Raw genomic sequence first — 12,707 nt, 5'->3', positions numbered from 1 at the left:
GGCACTTCTGAGCCTTGCTGTTACAAGTAGATTCAGCTGTCTGAAAAAACGAGTTTATTTCGGGCTGAAAAACACGTTTTGAAAAGTGTGATGTTACTGCCCCATAACTTACATGGGGTTGACCAAACTTGCAGAAACATGTTTATTTCTGCTGAAAAACATGTTTTGACCCTTTCTGCACACTGGGGTTAAGGGCTGAGTGTGTGGGCACTTCTGAGCCTTGCTGTTACAAGGAGATTCAGTTGTCTGAAAAAACGCGTTTATTTCGGGCTGAAAAACACGTTTTGAAAAGTGTGATGTTACTGCCCCATAACTTACATGGGGTTGACCAAACTTGCAGAAACATGTTTATTTCTGCTGAAAAACACGTTTTGACCCTTTCTGCACACTGGGGTTAAGGGCTGAGTGTGTGGGCTCTTCTGAGCCTTGCTGTTACAAGGAGATTCAGTAGTCTGAAAAAACGCGTTTATTTCGGGCTGAAAAACACGTTTTGAAAAGTGTGATGTTACTGCCCCATAACTTACATGGGGTTGACCAAACTTGCAGAAACATGTTTATTTCTGCTGAAAAACACGTTTTGACCCTTTCTGCACACTGGGGTTAAGGGCTGAGTGTGTGGGCACTTCTGAGCCTTGCTGTTACAAGGAGATTCAGTTGTTTGAAAAAATGCGTTTATTTCGGGCTGAAAAACACGTTTTGAAAAGTGTGATGTTACTGCCCCATAACTTACATGGGGTTGACCAAACTTGCAGAAACATGTTTATTTCTGCTGAAAAACACGTTTTGACCCTTTCTGCACACTGGGGTTAAGGGATGAGTGTGTGGGAACTTCTGAGCCTTGCTGTTACTAGTAGATTCAGCTGTCTGAAAAAACGCGTTTATTTCGGGCTGAAAAACACGTTTTGAAAAGTGTGATGTTACTGCCCCATAACTTACATGGGGTTGACCAAACTTGCAGAAACATGTTTATTTCTGCTGAAAAACACGTTTTGACCCTTTCTGCACACTGGGGTTAAGGGCTGAGTGTGTGGGCACTTCTGAGCCTTGCTGTTACAAGGAGATTCAGTTGTCTGAAAAAACGCGTTTATTTCGGGCTGAAAAACACGTTTTGAAAAGTGTGATGTTACAGCCCCATAACTTACATGGGGTTGACCAAACTTGCAGAAACATGTTTATTTCTGCTGAAAAACACGTTTTGACCCTTTCTGCACACTGGGGTTAAGGGCTGAGTGTGTGGGCACTTCTGAGCCTTGCTGTTACAAGTAGATTCAGCTGTCTGAAAAAACGAGTTTATTTCGGGCTGAAAAACACGTTTTGAAAAGTGTGATGTTACTGCCCCATAACTTACATGGGGTTGACCAAACTTGCAGAAACATGTTTATTTCTGCTGAAAAACATGTTTTGACCCTTTCTGCACACTGGGGTTAAGGGCTGAGTGTGTGGGCACTTCTGAGCCTTGCTGTTACAAGGAGATTCAGTTGTCTGAAAAAACGCGTTTATTTCGGGCTGAAAAACACGTTTTGAAAAGTGTGATGTTACTGCCCCATAACTTACATGGGGTTGACCAAACTTGCAGAAACATGTTTATTTCTGCTGAAAAACACGTTTTGACCCTTTCTGCACACTGGGGTTAAGGGCTGAGTGTGTGGGCTCTTCTGAGCCTTGCTGTTACAAGGAGATTCAGTAGTCTGAAAAAACGCGTTTATTTCGGGCTGAAAAACACGTTTTGAAAAGTGTGATGTTACTGCCCCATAACTTACATGGGGTTGACCAAACTTGCAGAAACATGTTTATTTCTGCTGAAAAACACGTTTTGACCCTTTCTGCACACTGGGGTTAAGGGCTGAGTGTGTGGGCACTTCTGAGCCTTGCTGTTACAAGGAGATTCAGTTGTTTGAAAAAATGCGTTTATTTCGGGCTGAAAAACACGTTTTGAAAAGTGTGATGTTACTGCCCCATAACTTACATGGGGTTGACCAAACTTGCAGAAACATGTTTATTTCTGCTGAAAAACACGTTTTGACCCTTTCTGCACACTGGGGTTAAGGGCTGAGTGTGTGGGCACTTCTGAGCCTTGCTGTTACAAGTAGATTCAGCTGTCTGAAAAAACGAGTTTATTTCGGGCTGAAAAACACGTTTTGAAAAGTGTGATGTTACTGCCCCATAACTTACATGGGGTTGACCAAACTTGCAGAAACATGTTTATTTCTGCTGAAAAACACGTTTTGACCCTTTCTGCACACTGGGGTTAAGGGCTTAGTGTGTGGGCTCTTCTGAGCCTTGCTGTTACAAGGAGATTCAGTTGTCTGAAAAAACGCGTTTATTTCGGGCTGAAAAACACGTTTTGAAAAGTGTGATGTTACTGCCCCATAACTTATATGGGGTTGACCAAACTTGCAGAAACATGTTTATTTCTGCTGAAAAACACGTTTTGACCCTTTCTGCACACTGGGGTTAAAGGCTGAGTGTGTGGGCTCTTCTGAGCCTTGCTGTTACAAGGAGATTCAGTTGTCTGAAAAAACGCGTTTATTTCGGGCTGAAAAACACGTTTTGAAAAGTGTGCTGTTACTGCCCCATAACTTACATGGGGTTGACCAAACTTGCAGAAACATGTTTATTTCTGCTGAAAAACACGTTTTGACCCTTTCTGCACACTGGGGTTAAGGGATGAGTGTGTGGGAACTTCTGAGCCTTGCTGTTACTAGTAGATTCAGCTGTCTGAAAAAACGCGTTTATTTCGGGCTGAAAAACACGTTTTGAAAAGTGTGATGTTACTGCCCCATAACTTACATGGGGTTGACCAAACTTGCAGAAACATGTTTATTTCGGCTGAAAAACACGTTTTGACCCTTTCTGCACACTGGGGTTAAGGGCTGAGTATGTGGGCACTTCTGAGCCTTGCTGTTACAAGGAGATTCAGTTGTCTGAAAAAACGCGTTTATTTCGGGCTGAAAAACACGTTTTGAAAAGTGTGATGTTACTGCCCCATAACTTACATGGGGTTGACCAAACTTGCAGAAACATGTTTATTTCTGCTGAAAAACACGTTTTGACCCTTTCTGCACACTGGGGTTAAGGGCTGAGTGTGTGGGTACTTCTGAGCCTTGCTGTTATAAGTAGATTCAGCTGTCTGAAAAAACGAGTTTATTTCGGGCTGAAAAACACGTTTTGAAAAGTGTGATGTTACTGCCCCATAACTTACATGGGGTTGACCAAACTTGCAGAAACATGTTTATTTCTGCTGAAAAACACGTTTTGACCCTTTCTGCACACTGGGGTTAAGGGCTTAGTGTGTGGGCTCTTCTGAGCCTTGCTGTTACAAGGAGATTCAGTTGTCTGAAAAAACGCGTTTATTTCGGGCTGAAAAACACGTTTTGAAAAGTGTGATGTTACTGCCCCATAACTTATATGGGGTTGACCAAACTTGCAGAAACATGTTTATTTCTGCTGAAAAACACGTTTTGACCCTTTCTGCACACTGGGGTTAAAGGCTGAGTGTGTGGGCACTTCTGAGCCTTGCTGTTACAAGGAGATTCAGTTGTCTGAAAAAACGCGTTTATTTCGGGCTGAAAAACACGTTTTGAAAAGTGTGATGTTACTGCCCCATAACTTACATGGGGTTGACCAAACTTGCAGAAACATGTTTATTTCTGCTGAAAAACACGTTTTGACCCTTTCTGCACACTGGGGTTAAGGGCTGAGTGTGTGGGCTCTTCTGAGCCTTGCTGTTACAAGGAGATTCAGTAGTCTGAAAAAACGCGTTTATTTCGGGCTGAAAAACACGTTTTGAAAAGTGTGATGTTACTGCCCCATAACTTACATGGGGTTGACCAAACTTGCAGAAACATGTTTATTTCTGCTGAAAAACACGTTTTGACCCTTTCTGCACACTGGGGTTAAGGGCTGAGTGTGTGGGCACTTCTGAGCCTTGCTGTTACAAGGAGATTCAGTTGTTTGAAAAAATGCGTTTATTTCGGGCTGAAAAACACGTTTTGAAAAGTGTGATGTTACTGCCCCATAACTTACATGGGGTTGACCAAACTTGCAGAAACATGTTTATTTCTGCTGAAAAACACGTTTTGACCCTTTCTGCACACTGGGGTTAAGGGATGAGTGTGTGGGAACTTCTGAGCCTTGCTGTTACTAGTAGATTCAGCTGTCTGAAAAAACGCGTTTATTTCGGGCTGAAAAACACGTTTTGAAAAGTGTGATGTTACTGCCCCATAACTTACATGGGGTTGACCAAACTTGCAGAAACATGTTTATTTCTGCTGAAAAACACGTTTTGACCCTTTCTGCACACTGGGGTTAAGGGCTGAGTGTGTGGGCACTTCTGAGCCTTGCTGTTACAAGGAGATTCAGTTGTCTGAAAAAACGCGTTTATTTCGGGCTGAAAAACACGTTTTGAAAAGTGTGATGTTACAGCCCCATAACTTACATGGGGTTGACCAAACTTGCAGAAACATGTTTATTTCTGCTGAAAAACACGTTTTGACCCTTTCTGCACACTGGGGTTAAGGGCTGAGTGTGTGGGCACTTCTGAGCCTTGCTGTTACAAGTAGATTCAGCTGTCTGAAAAAACGAGTTTATTTCGGGCTGAAAAACACGTTTTGAAAAGTGTGATGTTACTGCCCCATAACTTACATGGGGTTGACCAAACTTGCAGAAACATGTTTATTTCTGCTGAAAAACATGTTTTGACCCTTTCTGCACACTGGGGTTAAGGGCTGAGTGTGTGGGCACTTCTGAGCCTTGCTGTTACAAGGAGATTCAGTTGTCTGAAAAAACGCGTTTATTTCGGGCTGAAAAACACGTTTTGAAAAGTGTGATGTTACTGCCCCATAACTTACATGGGGTTGACCAAACTTGCAGAAACATGTTTATTTCTGCTGAAAAACACGTTTTGACCCTTTCTGCACACTGGGGTTAAGGGCTGAGTGTGTGGGCTCTTCTGAGCCTTGCTGTTACAAGGAGATTCAGTAGTCTGAAAAAACGCGTTTATTTCGGGCTGAAAAACACGTTTTGAAAAGTGTGATGTTACTGCCCCATAACTTACATGGGGTTGACCAAACTTGCAGAAACATGTTTATTTCTGCTGAAAAACACGTTTTGACCCTTTCTGCACACTGGGGTTAAGGGCTGAGTGTGTGGGCACTTCTGAGCCTTGCTGTTACAAGGAGATTCAGTTGTTTGAAAAAATGCGTTTATTTCGGGCTGAAAAACACGTTTTGAAAAGTGTGATGTTACTGCCCCATAACTTACATGGGGTTGACCAAACTTGCAGAAACATGTTTATTTCTGCTGAAAAACACGTTTTGACCCTTTCTGCACACTGGGGTTAAGGGCTGAGTGTGTGGGCACTTCTGAGCCTTGCTGTTACAAGTAGATTCAGCTGTCTGAAAAAACGAGTTTATTTCGGGCTGAAAAACACGTTTTGAAAAGTGTGATGTTACTGCCCCATAACTTACATGGGGTTGACCAAACTTGCAGAAACATGTTTATTTCTGCTGAAAAACACGTTTTGACCCTTTCTGCACACTGGGGTTAAGGGCTTAGTGTGTGGGCTCTTCTGAGCCTTGCTGTTACAAGGAGATTCAGTTGTCTGAAAAAACGCGTTTATTTCGGGCTGAAAAACACGTTTTGAAAAGTGTGATGTTACTGCCCCATAACTTATATGGGGTTGACCAAACTTGCAGAAACATGTTTATTTCTGCTGAAAAACACGTTTTGACCCTTTCTGCACACTGGGGTTAAAGGCTGAGTGTGTGGGCTCTTCTGAGCCTTGCTGTTACAAGGAGATTCAGTTGTCTGAAAAAACGCGTTTATTTCGGGCTGAAAAACACGTTTTGAAAAGTGTGCTGTTACTGCCCCATAACTTACATGGGGTTGACCAAACTTGCAGAAACATGTTTATTTCTGCTGAAAAACACGTTTTGACCCTTTCTGCACACTGGGGTTAAGGGATGAGTGTGTGGGAACTTCTGAGCCTTGCTGTTACTAGTAGATTCAGCTGTCTGAAAAAACGCGTTTATTTCGGGCTGAAAAACACGTTTTGAAAAGTGTGATGTTACTGCCCCATAACTTACATGGGGTTGACCAAACTTGCAGAAACATGTTTATTTCGGCTGAAAAACACGTTTTGACCCTTTCTGCACACTGGGGTTAAGGGCTGAGTATGTGGGCACTTCTGAGCCTTGCTGTTACAAGGAGATTCAGTTGTCTGAAAAAACGCGTTTATTTCGGGCTGAAAAACACGTTTTGAAAAGTGTGATGTTACTGCCCCATAACTTACATGGGGTTGACCAAACTTGCAGAAACATGTTTATTTCTGCTGAAAAACACGTTTTGACCCTTTCTGCACACTGGGGTTAAGGGCTGAGTGTGTGGGTACTTCTGAGCCTTGCTGTTATAAGTAGATTCAGCTGTCTGAAAAAACGAGTTTATTTCGGGCTGAAAAACACGTTTTGAAAAGTGTGATGTTACTGCCCCATAACTTACATGGGGTTGACCAAACTTGCAGAAACATGTTTATTTCTGCTGAAAAACACGTTTTGACCCTTTCTGCACACTGGGGTTAAGGGCTTAGTGTGTGGGCTCTTCTGAGCCTTGCTGTTACAAGGAGATTCAGTTGTCTGAAAAAACGCGTTTATTTCGGGCTGAAAAACACGTTTTGAAAAGTGTGATGTTACTGCCCCATAACTTATATGGGGTTGACCAAACTTGCAGAAACATGTTTATTTCTGCTGAAAAACACGTTTTGACCCTTTCTGCACACTGGGGTTAAAGGCTGAGTGTGTGGGCACTTCTGAGCCTTGCTGTTACAAGTAGATTCAGCTGTTTGAAAAAACGCGTTTATTTCGGGCTGAAAAACACGTTTTGAAAAGTGTGATGTTACTGCCCCATAACTTACATGGGGTTGACCAAACTTGCAGAAACATGTTTATTTCTGCTGAAAAACACGTTTTGACCCTTTCTGCACACTGGGGTTAAGGGCTGAGTGTGTGGGCACTTCTGAGCCTTGCTGTTACAAGGAGATTCAGTTGTCTGAAAAAACGCGTTTATTTCGGGCTGAAAAACACGTTTTGAAAAGTGTGATGTTACTGCCCCATAACTTACATGGGGTTGACCAAACTTGCAGAAACATGTTTATTTCTGCTGAAAAACACGTTTTGACCCTTTCTGCACACTGGGGTTAAGGGCTGAGTGTGTGGGCACTTCTGAGCCTTGCTGTTACAAGGAGATTCAGTTGTCTGAAAAAACGCTTTTATGTCGGGCTGAAAAACACGTTTTGAAAAGTGTGATGTTACTGCCCCATAGCTTACATGGGGTTGACCAAACTTGCAGAAACATGTTTATTTCTGCTGAAAAACACGTTTTGACCCTTTCTGCACACTGGGGTTAAGGGCTGAGTGTGTGGGCTCTTCTGAGCCTTGCTGTTACAAGGAGATTCAGTTGTCTGAAAAAACGCGTTTATTTCGGGCTGAAAAACACGTTTTGAAAAGTGTGATGTTACTGCCCCATAACTTACATGGGGTTGACCAAACTTGCAGAAACATGTTTATTTCTGCTGAAAAACACGTTTTGACCCTTTCTGCACACTGGGGTTAAGGGCTGAGTGTGTGGGCACTTCTGAGCCTTGCTGTTACAAGGAGATTCAGTTGTCTGAAAAAACGCGTTTATTTCGGGCTGAAAAACACGTTTTGAAAAGTGTGATGTTACTGCCCCATAACTTACATGGGGTTGACCAAACTTGCAGAAACATGTTTATTTCTGCTGAAAAACACGTTTTGACCCTTTCTGCACACTGGGGTTAAGGGCTGAGTGTGTGGGCTCTTCTGAGCCTTGCTGTTACAAGGAGATTCAGTTGTCTGAAAAAACGCGTTTATTTCGGGCTGAAAAACACGTTTTGAAAAGTGTGATGTTACTGCCCCATAACTTACATGGGGTTGACCAAACTTGCAGAAACATGTTTATTTCTGCTGAAAAACACGTTTTGACCCTTTCTGCACACTGGGGTTAAGGGCTGAGTGTGTGGGCACTTCTGAGCCTTGCTGTTACAAGGAGATTCAGTTGTCTGAAAAAACGCGTTTATTTCGGGCTGAAAAACACGTTTTGAAAAGTGTGATGTTACTGCCCCATAACTTACATGGGGTTGACCAAACTTGCAGAAACATGTTTATTTCTGCTGAAAAACACGTTTTGACCCTTTCTGCACACTGGGGTTAAGGGCTGAGTGTGTGGGCTCTTCTGAGCCTTGCTGTTACAAGGAGATTCAGTTGTCTGAAAAAACGCGTTTATTTCGGGCTGAAAAACACGTTTTGAAAAGTGTGATGTTACTGCCCCATAACTTACATGGGGTTGACCAAACTTGCAGAAACATGTTTATTTCTGCTGAAAAACACGTTTTGACCCTTTCTGCACACTGGGGTTAAGGGCTGAGTGTGTGGGCACTTCTGAGCCTTGCTGTTACAAGGAGATTCAGTTGTCTGAAAAAACGCTTTTATGTCGGGCTGAAAAACACGTTTTGAAAAGTGTGATGTTACTGCCCCATAACTTACATGGGGTTGACCAAACTTGCAGAAACATGTTTATTTCTGCTGAAAAACACGTTTTGACCCTTTCTGCACACTGGGGTTAAGGGCTGAGTGTGTGGGCTCTTCTGAGCCTTGCTGTTACAAGGAGATTCAGTAGTCTGAAAAAACGCGTTTATTTCGGGCTGAAAAACACGTTTTGAAAAGTGTGATGTTACTGCCCCATAACTTACATGGGGTTGACCAAACTTGCAGAAACATGTTTATTTCTGCTGAAAAACACGTTTTGACCCTTTCTGCACACTGGGGTTAAGGGCTGAGTGTGTGGGCACTTCTGAGCCTTGCTGTTACAAGGAGATTCAGTTGTCTGAAAAAACGCGTTTATTTCGGGCTGAAAAACACGTTTTGAAAAGTGTGATGTTACTGCCCCATAACTTACATGGGGTTGACCAAACTTGCAGAAACATGTTTATTTCTGCTGAAAAACACGTTTTGACCCTTTCTGCACACTGGGGTTAAGGGCTGAGTGTGTGGGCACTTCTGAGCCTTGCTGTTACAAGGAGATTCAGTTGTCTGAAAAAACGCTTTTATGTCGGGCTGAAAAACACGTTTTGAAAAGTGTGATGTTACTGCCCCATAGCTTACATGGGGTTGACCAAACTTGCAGAAACATGTTTATTTCTGCTGAAAAACACGTTTTGACCCTTTCTGCACACTGGGGTTAAGGGCTGAGTGTGTGGGCTCTTCTGAGCCTTGCTGTTACAAGGAGATTCAGTTGTTTGAAAAAACGCGTTTATTTCGGGCTGAAAAACACGTTTTGAAAAGTGTGATGTTACTGCCCCATAACTTACATGGGGTTGACCAAACTTGCAGAAACATGTTTATTTCTGCTGAAAAACACGTTTTGACCCTTTCTGCACACTGGGGTTAAGGGCTGAGTGTGTGGGCACTTCTGAGCCTTGCTGTTACAAGGAGATTCAGTTGTCTGAAAAAACGCGTTTATTTCGGGCTGAAAAACACGTTTTGAAAAGTGTGATGTTACTGCCCCATAACTTACATGGGGTTGACCAAACTTGCAGAAACATGTTTATTTCTGCTGAAAAACACGTTTTGACCCTTTCTGCACACTGGGGTTAAGGGCTGAGTGTGTGGGCTCTTCTGAGCCTTGCTGTTACAAGGAGATTCAGTTGTCTGAAAAAACGCGTTTATTTCGGGCTGAAAAACACGTTTTGAAAAGTGTGATGTTACTGCCCCATAACTTACATGGGGTTGACCAAACTTGCAGAAACATGTTTATTTCTGCTGAAAAACACGTTTTGACCCTTTCTGCACACTGGGGTTAAGGGCTGAGTGTGTGGGCACTTCTGAGCCTTGCTGTTACAAGGAGATTCAGTTGTCTGAAAAAACGCGTTTATTTCGGGCTGAAAAACACGTTTTGAAAAGTGTGATGTTACTGCCCCATAACTTACATGGGGTTGACCAAACTTGCAGAAACATGTTTATTTCTGCTGAAAAACACGTTTTGACCCTTTCTGCACACTGGGGTTAAGGGCTGAGTGTGTGGGCTCTTCTGAGCCTTGCTGTTACAAGGAGATTCAGTTGTCTGAAAAAACGCGTTTATTTCGGGCTGAAAAACACGTTTTGAAAAGTGTGATGTTACTGCCCCATAACTTACATGGGGTTGACCAAACTTGCAGAAACATGTTTATTTCTGCTGAAAAACACGTTTTGACCCTTTCTGCACACTGGGGTTAAGGGCTGAGTGTGTGGGCTCTTCTGAGCCTTGCTGTTACAAGGAGATTCAGTTGTCTGAAAAAACGCGTTTATTTCGGGCTGAAAAACACGTTTTGAAAAGTGTGATGTTACTGCCCCATAACTTACATGGGGTTGACCAAACTTGCAGAAACATGTTTATTTCTGCTGAAAAACACGTTTTGACCCTTTCTGCACACTGGGGTTAAGGGCTGAGTGTGTGGGCACTTCTGAGCCTTGCTGTTACAAGGAGATTCAGTTGTCTGAAAAAACGCTTTTATGTCGGGCTGAAAAACACGTTTTGAAAAGTGTGATGTTACTGCCCCATAACTTACATGGGGTTGACCAAACTTGCAGAAACATGTTTATTTCTGCTGAAAAACACGTTTTGACCCTTTCTGCACACTGGGGTTAAGGGCTGAGTGTGTGGGCTCTTCTGAGCCTTGCTGTTACAAGGAGATTCAGTAGTCTGAAAAAACGCGTTTATTTCGGGCTGAAAAACACGTTTTGAAAAGTGTGATGTTACTGCCCCATAACTTACATGGGGTTGACCAAACTTGCAGAAACATGTTTATTTCTGCTGAAAAACACGTTTTGACCCTTTCTGCACACTGGGGTTAAGGGCTGAGTGTGTGGGCACTTCTGAGCCTTGCTGTTACAAGGAGATTCAGTTGTCTGAAAAAACGCGTTTATTTCGGGCTGAAAAACACGTTTTGAAAAGTGTGATGTTACTGCCCCATAACTTACATGGGGTTGACCAAACTTGCAGAAACATGTTTATTTCTGCTGAAAAACACGTTTTGACCCTTTCTGCACACTGGGGTTAAGGGCTGAGTGTGTGGGCACTTCTGAGCCTTGCTGTTACAAGTAGATTCAGCTGTCTGAAAAAACGAGTTTATTTCGGGCTGAAAAACACGTTTTGAAAAGTGTGATGTTACTGCCCCATAACTTACATGGGGTTGACCAAACTTGCAGAAACATGTTTATTTCTTCTGAAAAACACGTTTTGACCCTTTCTGCACACTGGGGTTAAGGGCTTAGTGTGTGGGCTCTTCTGAGCCTTGCTGTTACAAGGAGATTCAGTTGTCTGAAAAAACGCGTTTATTTCGGGCTGAAAAACACGTTTTGAAAAGTGTGATGTTTCTGCCCCATAACTTATATGGGGTTGACCAAACTTGCAGAAACATGTTTATTTCTGCTGAAAAACACGTTTTGACCCTTTCTGCACACTGGGGTTAAAGGCTGAGTGTGTGGGCACTTCTGAGCCTTGCTGTTACAAGTAGATTCAGCTGTTTGAAAAAACGCGTTTATTTCGGGCTGAAAAACACGTTTTGAAAAGTGTGATGTTACTGCCCCATAACTTACATGGGGTTGACCAAAATTGCAGAAACATGTTTATTTCTGCTGAAAAACACGTTTTGACCCTTTCTGCACACTGGGGTTAAGGGCTGAGTGTGTGGGCACTTCTGAGCCTTGCTGTTACAAGGAGATTCAGTTGTCTGAAAAATGCGTTTATTTCGGGCTGAAAAACACGTTTTGAAAAGTGTGATGTTACTGCCCCATAACTTACATGGGGTTGACCAAACTTGCAGAAACATGTTTATTTCTGCTGAAAAACACGTTTTGACCCTTTCTGCACACTGGGGTTAAGGGCTTAGTGTGTGGGCTCTTCTGAGCCTTGCTGTTACAAGGAGATTCAGTTGTCTGAAAAAACGCGTTTATTTCGGGCTGAAAAACACGTTTTGAAAAGTGTGATGTTACTGCCCCATAACTTATATGGGGTTGACCAAACTTGCAGAAACATGTTTATTTCTGCTGAAAAACACGTTTTGACCCTTTCTGCACACTGGGGTTAAAGGCTGAGTGTGTGGGCACTTCTGAGCCTTGCTGTTACAAGTAGATTCAGCTGTTTGAAAAAACGCGTTTATTTCGGGCTGAAAAACACGTTTTGAAAAGTGTGATGTTACTGCCCCATAACTTGCATGGGGTTGACCAAACTTGCAGAAACATGTTTATTTCTGCTGAAAAACACGTTTTGACCCTTTCTGCACACTGGGGTTAAGGGCTTAGTGTGTGGGCTCTTCTGAGCCTTGCTGTTACAAGGAGATTCAGTTGTCTGAAAAAACCCGTTTATTTCGGGCTGAAAAACACGTTTTGAAAAGTGTGCTGTTACTGCCCCATAACTTACATGGGGTTGACCAAACTTGCAGAAACATGTTTATTTCTGCTGAAAAACACGTTTTGACCCTTTCTGCACACTGGGGTTAAGGGATGAGTGTGTGGGCACTTCTGAGCCTTGCTGTTACAAGGAGATTCAGTTGTCTGAAAAAACGCGTTTATTTCGGGCTGAAAAACACGTTTTGAAAAGTGTGATGTTACTGCCCCATAACTTACATGGGGTTGACCAAACTTGCAGAAACATGT

This window comes from Lepisosteus platostomus, chromosome 24, assembly GCF_059453375.1.
Source record: "Lepisosteus platostomus isolate fLepPlt1 chromosome 24, fLepPlt1.hap1, whole genome shotgun sequence".
Lineage (NCBI taxonomy): Eukaryota > Metazoa > Chordata > Actinopteri > Semionotiformes > Lepisosteidae > Lepisosteus > Lepisosteus platostomus.
Note: the sequence above shows the minus strand (reverse complement) of the source record.